Source organism: Ornithorhynchus anatinus, chromosome 1 (assembly GCF_004115215.2).
Source record: "Ornithorhynchus anatinus isolate Pmale09 chromosome 1, mOrnAna1.pri.v4, whole genome shotgun sequence".
NCBI classification, from domain to species: Eukaryota; Metazoa; Chordata; class Mammalia; order Monotremata; family Ornithorhynchidae; genus Ornithorhynchus; species Ornithorhynchus anatinus.
The window spans coordinates 154215977-154231543 of NC_041728.1; the positions used below are offsets into that span (position 1 = coordinate 154215977).

Sequence of the window (15567 nt, forward strand, 5' to 3'; positions counted from 1 at the left end):
TCTAATCGGGGGAGACGGAAAAACAAGAACAATGGCAATAAATAGAGTCAAGGGGAAGAACATCTCATAAAAAGTACCTAAGTAGTGCTAAATAAAAATCTTTATCATTATTCTTTTTATTTGTCAAGATTTCTGCTTTTCTATTTTTCAATGCATTGTGGTTACATGGCCAAAGACATTTCTGTAATTAAGAAAGAGGAGGGCACAAGACAGTGCCTGCCAAAGAATTGTTGGCATCAAAATCCCATTTTTGAAAATCATGTGAATTGTCTGTTCTGAGAACATAAGCCTTTATAGAACAAGATTAATCTTATTGTATGTTTTATTGTAAAGCTAGTGAACACTAAATAATTCACATTAACAAATGAAGACTAATTTGCTTATTTAAAAATTTTACCCAATTACCCGATTCATGTTAATGAATAATTTACAAGGAAAAAGGAATAGAGATAAAAATGATTTCTCTTTAGGCTCTAACGTAAAAGCCATCATATGCAGATCCAGCCTTATTGACTGCTCATTCATAAAAGAAATAACCCCAGGGAAAACTGCATTCAATGAGAATCAGGCGATAATACAAGGAGCTGAGGACTCTAGAGAATTTTATATTTCCATATAAAATCTGAATCATTTGTCTGTGGTTGTTTTTGAATTATTCATATGAACTGTATCCCTCTGCTTTCAGAGATTGAAAATGAATAGCCTCTATCATAGGGTTTCAAGTATGCTTTTGTGTTCACTTTAAAGGCTTTTAGCTGTTTTTTTTATTTATTTAGTTCCAGTAAGATGTTTTTCTCCATTGAGAGTTTCTCCTGAATATTCACCAATGGCATTCCATCACCAAAGTATTAAATGGTAACAGTTTGAATTGAGCCTAGTGGAGCACCATAAAACATCAGTTATTTGGCCCAAAGAGGAAGAAATTCTGTTCAAACTAGAGAAAGATAGAAATTGTGGAAGTATTTTAAAAATTAAACTGGGGTGTGAATCGACCTCTATTTGTATGTGTGCACTTGTTATTCTTTAACTTCCTTGCGCCTGTATTGGTCTCTCTCTTTCTCTGATGCACTCTTCAGTTTTGACTAGCACAAGGCTCCTGTCCCTGTTAAACTGCCTGGGGTTGTTTAACACCCACGAAGATTATTTAACTTCATTCTAAAGGTGAAATCCTGTCTTACTTCAATTGCAGTGGAGAGGAGGGGCAAAAAAATCAACTGGGGATTAATTTACCAGAAATATCCAATGTAATGGTGTTTATGGAGTGCCCTCTTAGAGCAATTTACAGTACCTTAGTACTGCTTGGAGTGGTACGATAGAAATACAGAACATATTTCCTCCCCATAAAGAGTTTAGTCTATCAGTGGATTGGCTGTGAAGCATTGTGGCCAAGTGGAAAGAACAAAGGTCTGGGAGGCACAGGGCCTAGGTTAATAATAATAATAATGTTGGCATTTGTTAAGCGCTTACTATGTGCCGAGCACTGTTCTAAGCGCTGGGGTAGACACAGGGTAATCAAGTTGTCCCACGTGGGGCTCACAGTCTTAATCCCCATTTTACAGATGAGGTAACTGAGGCACCGAGAAGTCAAGTGACTTGCCCAAAGTCACACAGCTGACGAGTGGCCGAGCCGGGATTTGAACCCATGACCTCTGACTCCCAAGACCATGCTCTTTCCACTGAGCCACGCTGAGGTTCTAATCCCAGCTCCGCCACTTGTCTGCTGTTTGACCTTGGCAAGTCACTTGAATTCTCTGTGTCTCAGTTATCTCATCTCTAAAATGGGGATTAAATCCTCCTCCCTCCAATTTAGACTCTGAGGCTGTTATAGGACAGGGACTGCGTCTAACCTAATTATTCATTCAATCATTTATTGAGCGCTTGCTGTTTGCAGAACACTGTACTAAGCGCTTAGGTAGTACAATTCGGTAACATTATCCTGTATCTAACCCAGCACTTCAGAAAAGTGGTGGAAGCAAAATAGTAAATGAGTGCTACTGCTCTTTCTCTTCACTTTCTGTTAAGTGCTTAACAAATTTCATTACTATTATTACAGACATAAAGATAGTTTATAATTAATAAGATTAAATCAGTTATTAATCATGGGTACCCAAGTGCTGAGGAAGAGTCCAAGTAAACATGCAACTATTAGAGATGGTTCTGAGTGGATGTAACTCAGGGTGTTGGGAGCTAATTCATTTAGTCAGATTTCCCCCCTCCTGCCTTACCTGCTGATCACATACTTCATTCAAACCAGATTGAGGTTGAGGGACACAGAAAAGACAAGGAAGCGAATGAAAAACAGAGAGGGAAGAGGAGAAAGAGGAAAGGGAAGAGAGAGCATAGTAGCACTTATTTATTATTTTGCTGCCACTAATGTTCTCAAGGCCTCTCCTATCACTGCAGCCAAAAAGGGGGATCTCAAGGTTGCCTGTCCACCAATTTTCAGATGGCAGGACAGGACCCCAAAACAGGCTTGTGTCTTACCTAAAATGATGCAAGTAGATTCTTTTCCAAAAATCTTTCCCCCTCCTGTTTTTCCTCTCTGATCACTCTGTTCCTCTAATTCCAACCAACTTTTTTTATGGTTTTTGTTAAACTCTTACTATGTGCCGGGCACTCTTCTAAGCAGTAGGGTAGATACAAGGTAATCAGGACACATTCCATGTCCCACAAGGGGCTCACAGTCTTAATCCTGATTTTACAGATGAGGTGACTGAGGCTAAGAGAAGTTAAGTGACTTGCCCAAGGCCACAGAGCAGACGAGTGGTGGACCTGAGTTTAGAAACCAGGTCCTTCTGACTCCTCGCCCTATGCTCTATCCAGTAGGCCATGCCGCTTCTCTTTTCACACTCTGTACCTCCATCTCGTCTATCTTGCTGCTGACACCTCACCTAGGTCTTCCCTCTGGCCTGGAACTCCCTCTTGCTTCATATCCATCAGACCATAACTCACCACCCCATCCCTTTCAAAGACTTATTAAAATCACAACTCCTCCAAGAAGCCTTCCCCTATTAAGCCCTCATTTGTACTCTTTATTAATCCCCATTAGCCCAAGAACCATCTTGTCCATCCTTGATTACTGTATCAGCCTCTTTGCTGAATTCCCTGCCTCCTTTACCTCCCCACTCCAGTCCATATTTCACTCTGCTGCCCAGATCATTTACCCACAAAAATGTTCAGGCCACGTTTCCCCAGTCCTCAAGAACCTCCAATGGTTGCCCATCCCCCTCCACATCAAACAGAAACTCCTTACCATTGGCTTTAAAGCATTCAATCTTCTTGCCCCTCCTGTGTCCTCTCACTATTCTCCTACTACAACCCTGCTCACACACTTCACTCCTGTAATGTCAACCTACTGCCTGTGCCTCGATGTCGTCTGTCTCGCCTCCTACTTTTCTGTCACATCCTGCCTCTAGCCTGGAACACCCTTCCTCTTCATATCTGGCAGGCAATTAACTCTTCCCTACTTCAAAGCCTTACAAAGCACATCTCCTCCAAGAGGCCTTCCCTGATTAAGCCCTCTTTCCTTTTTATTCCACTCTCTCTGTGTTGCCCTGACTTGCTCCCTTTATTCATCCCCCTTCCCAACCCCACAGCAGTTAGGAGAAGCAGCGTGGCTCAGTGGAAAGAGCACGGGCTTTGGAGTCAGGGCTCATGAGTTCGGATCCCAGCTCTGCCACTTGTCGGCTGTGTGACTGTGGGCAAGTCACTTAACTTCTCCGTGCCTCAGTTCCCTCATCTGTAAAATGGGGATTAAGACTGTGAGCCCCACGTGGGACAACCTGATTCCCCTATGTCTACCCCAGCGCTTAGAACAGTGCTCGGCACATAGTAAGCGCTTAACAAATACCAACATTATTATTATTATTATTAATGTACATATCCATAATACATTTATTTGTATTCATGTCTGTCTTCCCCTCTAGACTGTGAGCTTGCTGTGGGCAGGGAATATTTCTGTTATATTGTACTCTCACATAGCATTAGTACAGTGCTCTGCACAAAGTAAACACTCAATAAATGTGATTGATTTATTGATTTATTCACCCCAACCTCAGTCCTAAGCATATATGTCTTGTCTTATGCCGACGAGTCGTTGCCGACCCATAGCGACATCATGGACGCCTCTCCCAGAATGCCCTCTCTCCACCTGCAATCATTCTGGTAGTGTATCTGTAAAATTTTCTTGGTAAGAATATGGAAATGGTTTACCACTGCCGCCTTCAGTATAGTAAACTCGGGTCTCTGCCCTCGACTCTCTCCCATGCCGCTGCTGCCCAGCATGGGTGAGTTTTGACTTGTAGCAGATTGCCTTCCACTCGCTAGCCACTGCCCAAACTAGGAATGGAATGGACAGGCCTCTGCGTGACTCTCCCTTCCGTAGCCAAGACTGGTAGAGGACTGGAAACTCTCCAGGTGCGACCCTGAGAGGGGAGCATATATATACATAACCATAATTTGTTTTCATGTCTGTCCTCTCCCCCTAGCTTGTAAGCACCTTATGGGCAGGGAACATGTCTACCAAGTCTATAGGACTGTAGTCTTTCAAGTCCTTAGTACAGTCCTCTGCACACAGTAAGCACGAAATAAATCATTGATTGATTGCTATCCCAGGATTTTATTTCAGAATCTGGGATTTGATCTTCTTTAAGTCTTTGACTATGGTAATAATAATTGTGATATTTGTTAAGCACTTATTATGTGCCAACCCCTGTATTAAACACTAGGGGAGATACAGTACAATCTGATCAAACAAAATCCTTGAGCCACATAGAGTTCATACTCTAAGGGGAGGAAGGATAAAATATGTTCCCCGCTTAATATGGTGTCTATCACATAGTAAGCGCCTAACAAATACCATCAATATTATATTTAATCCCCATTTTACAGGTATGGGAATGGAGACATAGCAAATTTAAGTGATTTGCCCAAGGTCAAAGAGCAAGCAAGTGGCAGAGCCGGGTTTACAACTTATATCTCATGACTCTCTGTCCAGAGCAGTTTCCACTAGGTCATGCTGTTTCTCTGTGGTGAACTATGGTGAGAAGCAGTCCTGCCTAGTGGAAAGAGCATGCACCTGTGAGTCAGAGGACTTGTGTTCTAATCCCAGATCCGCCATTGATCTGCTGTGTGAATTTTGGCAAGATACTTAACTTTTCCCTTATCTGCAAAATGGGATTCAAAACCTGTTTTTCCTCCTACTTAGGCTGTGAGTCCTATGTGATACCTGATTATCATGCATCTATCCCAGAGTTTAGCACAGTACTTGGCATCTAGTAAGTGCTTAACAAATACCACAATTATTAACTAAGGTGATCACTAAGAGAATGTTATTATGAAAATTAAGAAACACATCTTTGCCAAGAGACCTTTCCTGGCTAAGCCCTCATTTCCTCTTCTCCCACTCCCTCTGTGTCACTCTAGTACTTGGATTTATACCCCTTTCATTCATTCATTCAATAGTATTTATTGAGCGCTTACTATGTGCAGAGCACTGTACTAAGCGCTTGGGATGAACAAGTCGGCAACAGATAGAGACAGTCCCTGCCGTTTGACGGGCTTACAGTCTAATCGGGGGAGACGGACAGACAAGAACAATGGCAATAAATAGAGTCGAGGGGAAGAACATCTCATAAAAACAATGGCAACTAAATAGAATCAAGGCGATGTACAATTCATTAACAAAATAAATAGGGTAACGAAAATATATACAATTGAGCGGACGCGTACAGTGCTGTGGGGATGGGAAGCGAGAGGTGGAGGAGCAGAGGGAAAAGGGGAAAAAGAGGGTTTAGCTGCGGAGAGGTAAAGGGGGATGGCAGAGGGAGTAGAGGGAGAAGAGGAGCTCAGTCTGGGAACGCCTCTTGGAGGAGGTGAGTTTTAAGTAGGGTTTTGAAGAGGGAAAGAGAATCAGTTTGGCGGAGGTGAGGAGGGAGGGCATTCCAGGACCGCGGGAGGACATGACCCAGGGGTCGACGGTGGGATAGGCGAGACCGGGGGACGGTGAGGAGGTGGGCAGCAGAGGAGCGGAGTGTGCGGGGTGGGTGGTAGAAAGAGAGAAGGGAGGAGAGGTAGGAAGGGGCAAGGTGATGGAGAGCCTTGAAACCTAGAGTGAGGAGTTTTTGTTTGGAGCGGAGGTTGATAGGCAACCACTGGAGTTGTTTAAGAAGGGGAGTGACATGCCCAGATCGTTTCTGCAGGAAGATGAGCCAGGCAGCGGAGTGAAGAATAGACTGGAGCGGGGCGAGAGAGGAGGAAGGGAGGTCAGAGAGAAGGCTGACACAGTAGTCTAGCCGGGATATAACGAGAGCCTGTAACAGTAAGGTAGCCGTTTGGGTGGAGAGGAAAGGGCGGATCTTGGCGATATTGTAGAAGTGAAACCGGCAGGTCTTGGTAACGGATAGGATGCGTGGGGTGAACGAGAGAGACGAGTCAAGGATGACACCGAGATTGCGGGCCTGAGAGACGGGAAGGATGGTCGTGCCATCGACGGTGATAGAGAAGTCTGGGAGAGGACTGGGTTTGGGAGGGAAGATGAGGAGCTCAGTCTTGCTCATGTTGAGTTTTAGGTGGCGGGCCAACATCCAGGTGGACACGTCCCGGAGGCAGGAGGAGATGCGAGCCTGAAGGGAGGGGGAGAGGACGGGGCGGAGATGTAGATCTGCGTGTCATCTGCGTAGAGATGGTAGTCAAAGCCGTGAGAGCGAATGAGTTCACCGAGGGTATTCACTTTTCCCTCAGCCCCCCGGCACTTAATGTACATATCTGTAATTTATTTATATCAATTTCTGTCTCCCCCTCTAGACTGTAAACTCACTGTGGGCAGGGAATGTGCTTATTTATTGTTATACTGTATTCTCCCAAGCACTTAGTTTAGAGTTTTGTACACAGTAAGTGCTCAATAAATACGATTGAATGAATTAATGAATGTCTTCCGACTCATATTCTTCCAAGCACTTAATACTGTGTTCTGCAAACAATATTTTCAAAAAAATGATTAATTGAAAAGAATACCTGCTTACATCCCTTGAATCATCTTTGTACGAGTGTTCAAATTTGTTCTGAAAGTGTAAAACTAATTCAAAATTTTTTGTGTGTGATTAAAATGGCAACTGGCTTTTATTTCCAGAGAGCTTTCTTTCTAAATAATTCCCTATAACTAAAGAGGGAATTGGGGTGTGGGGAATTTGGGGAAGGCAATTCTGGGAGCATCGCAAGTTCAAAAATTAGCAGGCAGCTTGAAGGTAATATGGTGAAAACTCCACAGATCCAACTTTATAAACAATGTTTTGCTTGGTACAACACATCTTTATGTAGGTGGATTATAGGAATAGTTTCCTTTCCATTGAAGTTTATGAGGTAGTCAAGTAGCTAGCTGTGTAAACATGTTTTCCACTTAAACTTCTGCTGTCGTTTCCAGGAATAGTTTTTCTGGTGGCTTTTGTACCTTATAATTTGGTACAGGCAGGTAAACATTTAATATTTGTTTCTGGGCATAGTGGAGTAATGTTTCAATTTGATTTATCAGCTACAATTTATTGAAACGAGGCAGTGTCTTAGTTACAGTTCGTAAACCTACGGGAGTTGACACATTCATTTTGTTAAAGCACATTACAGAAGAAAATATTTATTTCCTTTAATAAGTGTGTAAATGTATGTCTTTAAGGTTCTAATCTCATACATTTGATGTATTCTGCAGAACTGTTCAATTTGCTATGTCTCTGATTGCAAAGAAATAATTTTATTGATGTTTATCTTCAGCAGGTGGAAATCATAAGAACATTGTGTAATGCAGGAAATAGTTGCTAGGCAACCATTTTCAGTGTCAAAAAAGTCTTCCTTTCAAGTGTCTGCAGCATGTGAAAAACCAGAAGGTTCTGTTCAAACAAGGGCAACCTGCAGAGATTATGACATCATTTTTCCTTTCTCACACTTCCTTAAAACTTCCATCTATCTTCAAATGCATGGTTTTAGACCTAGGGCAAGGTAACCTTAGTTTATAGCCTATCTGGCCTTATCATCCGATTCACTCTCGATTATAGTTTGCCAATCTGACAGACATTGACATCAGAATTATGGTAATAATTTCTTGTTGGAGTGCTTGCAGTTAAAGTTATGTCAGCATAGTTATTCTGTAGGCCATAACATTAGAAACGAGAATCATTATTTTACATTAGCAGCAGCAATCTCCACTTGGAAATGAATTACACTCTCTATAAAAAAAGACAATTGGTTCAGGAGTTGGAAGGGCTTCTTTTTTAGCAAATGTATGAAAAGGGAAAGACAAAGAATTCTGAATTAATACCAAGGGCTACATGGTTTTGATATTTGGTTTACCCTGGTATTTCTTTATAATTGCATGTAAGGAATTTCTCCACCACTAGGATTTGGTGACTTTATGTGGAAGAACGGGTATCCCAATTAATTCTCTCTTTATTGTTGATTTGAAGATATTGCATCAGGTGAGGAAGCTTATGCTAGATATTCTTAAGTTTGTTGGCTCTTGCCTGGTTTGTTATACTGTGATACTGTATTCTCCCAAGCACTTAGTACAGAGCTCTGCACACAGTAAGCGCCCAATAAATATGCTTGACTGACTGGTGGACTGGTTTTCTCTGAACCTCAGTCAAGGAAGACACAAGGACATTTCTGTACTCTCTTTGCCACAAGAGGAAGAGAACTCTGATTGGAGCATAAACTTGGTACCGGGTGGCCACTGCCTACACGAGAGAATTCCAGACTGTGAAACCCACTTGGCATCTCCCACTCCATGCTGGGTATGCAACGTAAAGTAATGATGTCGCAGGTTTTATTTTGCAAAAGTATGGTAATTTCACCCACCCTGGAGCATTTTTGGAGGGTAGCCCCCAGCCTGCCCCCCACCTTAACTGTCTTCAAAGCCTTTGACATTTCCTTCCGGGCTTGTGCGAACCTGGTTGTTGCCTCTGAACTCAGCAGCGGAAGTTTCAGTGGAGGGGCACAGGTGTTGAAAATAAAAATACTGGACATAAAAGTCTCTAATGGTGACTTGTGTCATAACTGGACCAGACAGGGGATTGACAAGCTGATAGCCAGCTCGTCCTCTAGGCTATAAGCTCGTCATAGGAAGAGAATGTGTCTACTAGCTCTTTTGTATTATACTCTTCCAAATGCTTAGTTTAATGCTCTGCACACAACAGTAAGAGCTCAATAAATACCATTGATAGATTAACAAAATTCACTGATAGCTAACCAGTCTGGGTTGTACAAAGCTGTATGAATGATTAATAATAATGATGGTATTTGTTAAGCACTTACTATGTGTCAAGCACTGTTCTAAGCCCTAGGGAAGATATAAAATAATCAGGTTACATACAATCCCTGTCCCACACAGAGCTCTCAATCTGAGGCAGGGGGAACAGGTATTGAATCCCCATTTTACAGATGAGGTAACTGAGGCACAGAGAAGTTAAGTGACTTGCCCAAAGTCACAAGGCAGATGTGTCAGAGCAGAGATTAGAACACAGGTCTTCTGACTCCCAGGACCCTACATTTCCAACAGTTATGAGGACCCTGAAGGGATGGTCTTGCAGAGCCCAAGATACAAAGAGAGTAAGAAAGGGAAGAGAACCTGACTCCTTTTCACCATGTACTAATGCTGTAAAAGGCCAGTATCAGACCTTTTGAAGTTTCATTCATTAATTCATTCAGTCATATTTAATGAGTGCTTACTGTGTGCAGAGCCCTGTACTAAGAGCTTGGAAAGTACAATTCAGCAACAGATAGAGACAATTCCTGCCCAATAACGGACTCTCAGTCTAAAAGGGGGAGAGAGACAACAAAACGAAACAAGTAGACAGGCATCATTTGCATCAAAATAGATAAATAGAATTGTAGATATATAATATTAGTGAAATAAATAGAATAATAAATATGTTCAAATATACACAAGTGCTGTGTGGCGGGGAAAGGGGTAGAGTAGAGGGAGGTAGTAGGGATGATGAGGCGGGGAGGAGGAGCAGAGGAAAAGGGGGGCTCGGTCTGGGAGGAGGTAGTAGGGATGATGAGGCGGGGAGGAGGAGCAGAGGAAAAGGGGGGCTCGGTCTGGGAAGGCCTCTCTGGGAAGGCCTCCTAGAGGAGGTGGGTTTTCAGCAAGGCTTTGAAGGGGGGAAGAGAGCTAGTTTGGCAGATGTGAGGAGGAAGGGGATTCCAGGCCAGAGGTAGCATGTGGGCCAGGGGTTGACGGCGGGACAGGTGAAAACGAGGCACAGTGAGGAGGTTAGTGGCAGAGGAGTGGACTGTGCAGGCTGGACTGTAGAAGGAGAGAAGGGAGGTGAGGTAGGAGGGGGTAAGATAATGGAGAGCTTTGAAGCCAACAGTTGTAAATTAAGGAATAGCTCTAGATTTAGGAAATAGGGCAAGGAGGTGAGGAAGATGGAAGACCTTGCGGCTGATGCACCGTCTAAAATATGAGTAGGAGTTTGCTGAGCCCAGCTGCTGAACCCCTCTAAACAAGTAGTCTTAAAGAGAGTGCTTAGGGTTGCCAACTGAAAGGAATCTGAGCTCCTTGCCTAATGTCTTCCTCTTAGGCTTGATAAACTGATAACAGAAGTAGTTTCTACCTCTATTTTCCAATTCAGTACTTGTAACTTTAAAGAGAAAGGCTTTGGAAGCAACACATTGTGATTCACAAAAAACAGAGGACGCCTTCTGGAATCTGGAGAGATTATTATTTTCTTTCATGAACATCATTACCAGAAAACTCAAGCACCCACTCAGGACAGAGTACTTATTGGGTTCTGGTAGAATGATAAGGAAGTTGCAAGATTTGATCTCTGCCCTTTAAGGAGTCAGTAATTGAAGAAGGGAATAAACACAAAGCACATTTTAATTGAGAAGCAGCATGGCTCATTGGATAGAGCACTGGACTGGGAGCCAGAAGTACCTGGTTCTAATCCTGGCTCTGTCACATACATGCTATGTGACCTTGGGCAAGTCACTTTACTTCTCTGTGCCTCAGTTACCTTGTCTGTAAAAATGGGGATTAACATTGTGAGCTCCATGTGGGACATGCACTATATGCAGCCCAATTAGCTTGTATCTTCCACGGTGCTTAATAGAGGGTCTGTCATGGAGTAAGCGTTTAACAAATAGCATTAAGAAATGATTCCAACATTTAAAATTCAGGCTTTCAACATTGCAAAAGCTGACAAGAAAGGGAAACACAGTGAGTGATGAGAGATGATGTTTAAGAGGTTCTGTAGAGAGGACTGGGATTGCCTGCTGGCTTGGACCTGACCTGAGGTCCCCTAGAAATGGTTTCTTAGCATTTTTAACAGAGTGTACATGGTGTTTTCGGCCTCACCCAATACCGTGACAGGTATAGCCTTTAGGCATCTTTCCCAATATCCCCTACCCAATTTTAGGCTCCCAAAGATCTTCTGCCATGGAAAGGAGAGAGAATGCATCAAAAGATTTTAGTACAGTGCAGTGGGTCATTGACAAATATAATAACAATTATAGTATTTGTTAAGCCTTTACTATGTGCCAGGCACTGTACTAAGTGCTGAGTTGGGTACAACTCAGAGAAGCAGCATGGATCAGTGGAAAGAGCCCGGGCTTGGGAGTCAGAAGTCATGAGTTTGAATCCCAGGTCTGCCACTTGACAGCTGTGTGACTGTGGACAAGTCACTTCACTTCTCTGTGCCTCAGTTCCCTCATCTGTAAAATGGGGATTAAGATTGTGAGCCTCACTTGGGACAACCTGATTACCCTATATCTACCCTAGCACTTAGAACAGTGCTCTGCACATAGTAAGCGCTTAACAAATACCAACATTATCATTAGTACAAGCAAATCAGGTTGGACACAGTCCCTGTCCCACGTGGAGCTCACACTCTTAATCCTCATCTGTAAAATGAGACCTAGAGAAGTGAAGTGACTTGCCCAAAGTCACACAATTGACAAGTGGTGGATCTGGGATTAGAACCCATGATCTTCTGAGTCTCAGGCCTGTGCTCCATCTGTTAAGCAGCATGGCTCAGTGGAAAGAGCCCGGACTTGGGAGTCAGAGGTTATGGGTTCTAATCCTGGCTCTGCCACCTGTGTGACTTTGGGCAAGTCACTTCACTTCTCTGGGCCTCAGTTACCTCATTTGAAAAATGGGGATTAAGACTGTGAGCCCCATGTGGGACAGCCTGATTACCTTGTACCCCCCCAGCGTATAGAACAGTGCTTGACACATAGTAAGCACTTAACAAATGCCATCATCATAAATGACAGTATACTATCGCTAAATACTAAGAAGACTTGCAGTGGCCTCAACTGCCCCTTAAATCCTCCAGGTCTTGAGACCTTAGTTTGGGTTGGATCTGGGTGGATTCTGATAACCATACCCACCTCTTTCACTACCCCCAACACCATCAGCTCCACTACTGCAGCTGAACCTGTGCAGTCAGGTGGAGAAATAGACCCATTTTCCTCCCCTATGCCATTAATGAATGTGTCAACTGGCACAGTGGCTGAGGTAGCCCTCCACTCATTCCCCCTTAGCATGCTGTCTTTTTTTCCCCAGCCACTGAAAGTGCAGTGTCGGGGTGAGGGGCTGGCCTTTCCTCCGGGAGCTTCGCTGGGCTCTCTGCAAAAGGATAATAATAACCTATGTTAAGCACTTCTTATCTGCCAAGAACTATACCAAGTGCTGTGGTAGATTTGCTGTGGTAGATTCATTCATTCAGTCGTATTTATTGAGCGCTTACTCTGTGCAGAGCCCTGTACTAAGCCCTTTCTCCTTTCAAGTTGTTCAGGGCAGATATAGTCCCTGTCCCTCTCCATCCCAATCTAGAACAGGTATTCAATCCGCATTTTACCGACGGCCACAGAGAAGTTAAGTGATAATAATACTAATGATGATGGCATTTGTTAAGCGCTTACTATGCGCCTGGCACTGTACTAAGCGATGCGGTGGATACAAGCGAATTGAGTTGGACACAGTTCTTGTATGATGTGGGGCTCACAGTCTCAAAGTGAGCCCCACTTGGGCTCACTTGGGTAAACGGAGCTAGGATTAGAATAATAATAATAATTACTCTTGTGGTATTTGTCAAATGCTTACTAAATGCCAAGCATTGTATTAAGCGCTGGGGTGGACAGAAGCAAATCGGGTAGGGCACAGTCTCCGTCCCACATAAGGGACAGTCTTCATCCCCATTTTATAGATGAGGTAACTGAGGTACAGGGAAGTGAAGTGAGTTGCCCAAGGCCACAATAGCAGACAATGGCGGAGCCAGGATTAGAACTCATTCATTCATTCAGTCGTATTGACCTTCTGACTCCCAGGTCCGTGCTCTATCCACTACACCAACCTCCTCCATGCTGCTCCCAGGTTCTCTTGCCCCAGACAGTGGGGGAACCACCTTGGGGGTCATGGAGATTTCCTCCATTTCCCTGAGTTCCCACTTGCTCCAGATTCTTTGTGGTCAGTGTGAAGGCAGATGAAGCACCGAAGCACAGAGTCTAGTGACAGGAACCAGTCAGTCAGTCGTATTTATTGAGTGCTCACTATGTGCAGAGCACTGTACTAAATGCTGGGGAGAATACAACAATAAACAGACACATTCCTTGCCCACAACGAGCTTACAGTCTAGAGGGCAAGCACATATCTGTTTGACGCTCCCTCGACGTGAAACAGAACTTGTGATCAGCACTTGTTTCAGCAGAACTAATTTCCAACAGTGGGCATCCATTTAGATGAATACTTACAATCAATGAAAAGCATAGATTGTATGGCCTGGCTGAAATCAGTGGTTTCCTTCGCTTTCTGTACCCTTTCATGTTTTGAGTTTATTAGTGCTTGACAGTGTTCTATGACTGTAACATGTAGTGAAAGAACATTTAAGTAGATAGGATATATATTGCTATTGTTCTTGTCTGTCTCCCCGATTAGACTGTAAGCCTGTCAAAGGGCAGGGACTGTCTCTATCTGTTACCGATTTGTACATTCCAAGCGCTTAGTACGGTGCTCTGCACATAGTAAGCGCTCAATAAATACTATTGAATGAATGAATATATATTTTAAAAACCCACAACACATAACACAAGCATACTGCAAATGCAACTAAAAATAGATGAGAAACTAATCTGCCTTTTTTATGCTATTGTAAATTTTACATGGGTTATAAAGAGACCACAATCAATTAAACAATCATATTAATGGCCAGTATAAAATGATTAACTACGGATTTTGACAGCAGTGCATATTAGATTATTTCACCTGGGAGACTAGTGAGGTCTCTTTATTACAAGATGAATTTCAATTTCTGCCTTTAGATGAATTGCTGGTAGTTCTGCTAAACATAATCATTTGGTATTTCTGCCATTTGCATCTCTTCCGTGGAATGCCATCCAATTTGACTCTTCCCTCTTCCCCTTAAATAATTTGTAAGTACTTTTAGCATATGATTCTTAGGTCAATTAGATCCTCACTCATTGTTTCAGTAAACGGCAGTCAATTTAGTCATCAGCACATAGCCAAACAGTGCTCTTTAATTATCCTCTCCTCCATCCTCCCAGACTGGCCAAGTCCCTTATCCATAGATTTGTGCAGAAATTTCCCTGTGGAGGCATTAAGAAAGGGAAGAGGCTCTCCCATGTGCTCTTGACCCGCTTTGGTCCAGGACTGATGTTGTATTAATGACACATCCCTAGGGTTCTTGAGTCAGCAGGTGAATCTGCAAGAGTCCCTGGATCTGGTGACATTTGGATGCTAGACAATAAGGCTCTAGATCAGAGAAACAGAAGCTCTAGGAAGTTCTTTAATTGCTGAAACCTCATCACTTGGTGGAAAATGCACCCTGAGGTGTTGCATGTTTTTGAACTAGAACCTACTAGATAGTCGTACAGTGTTCTATACCATAAATCTGGAAGACTATTGGTCAAAAAATAGATACATTTTTGGAGAGGTAAAAATTTCAGTAAAAATTGGAATCATCAATCCATCAATCACTGATGGTGCTACTTGAGTGCTTACTATGTGCAGAGCAGAATGTGTCTGTTTGTTGTTATCTTGTACTCTCCTGAGCACTTGGTACAGTGATTTGCTCACAGTAAGTGCTCAATTAATAATACTGGGTGAATGAGTGAGTGAATGAATAAATATAGTACAACAGAATTAGTGGACACAATCCCCACCTATAACAAGCATACAACCTAGAGGGGGAGACAGACAGTAATATGAATAAATAAGTAGTTTATAATACATAAGTTAAATATATACACATAAGCGCTGTGGGGTTGGGAGTGGTTCAAATATAAAATGTCTAAAAGTCACAGATCCAAGTGCATAGACAACCCAGGAGGGAGATTGAGCTGGGAAAAAGAAGGCTTACTCAGGGAAGGACTTAATAATGCTTTGAAAGTGGAGAGAGGGTTGTTCTGGTGTATATGGAGGGTGAGGGAGTTTCAGGCCAAGGGGAGGACTTGGGAAAGAAATTAGTGGCAAGATAGATGAGATGAAGGCACAGTGAGTAAGCTGGCTCAAGGAGTGGCGAGTGTGGACTGGACTGTAGTAGAAGATGAGTGAGGTGAAGT

At 43.0% G+C, this 15567-nt stretch overlaps 1 protein-coding gene and 1 non-coding gene across 2 annotated transcripts in view; one reads left to right on the forward strand and one right to left on the reverse strand.

Annotated features, from left to right (window-relative positions):
• Nucleotides 1-15567, forward strand: part of LOC100075826 (IQCJ-SCHIP1 readthrough transcript protein) — a 759724-nt gene that overhangs the window by 88661 nt on the left and 655496 nt on the right.
• Nucleotides 4297-4434, reverse strand: LOC114817179. The gene has a single exon (XR_003765016.1). It is a non-coding gene; the product is annotated as a small nucleolar RNA SNORA7 (small nucleolar RNA).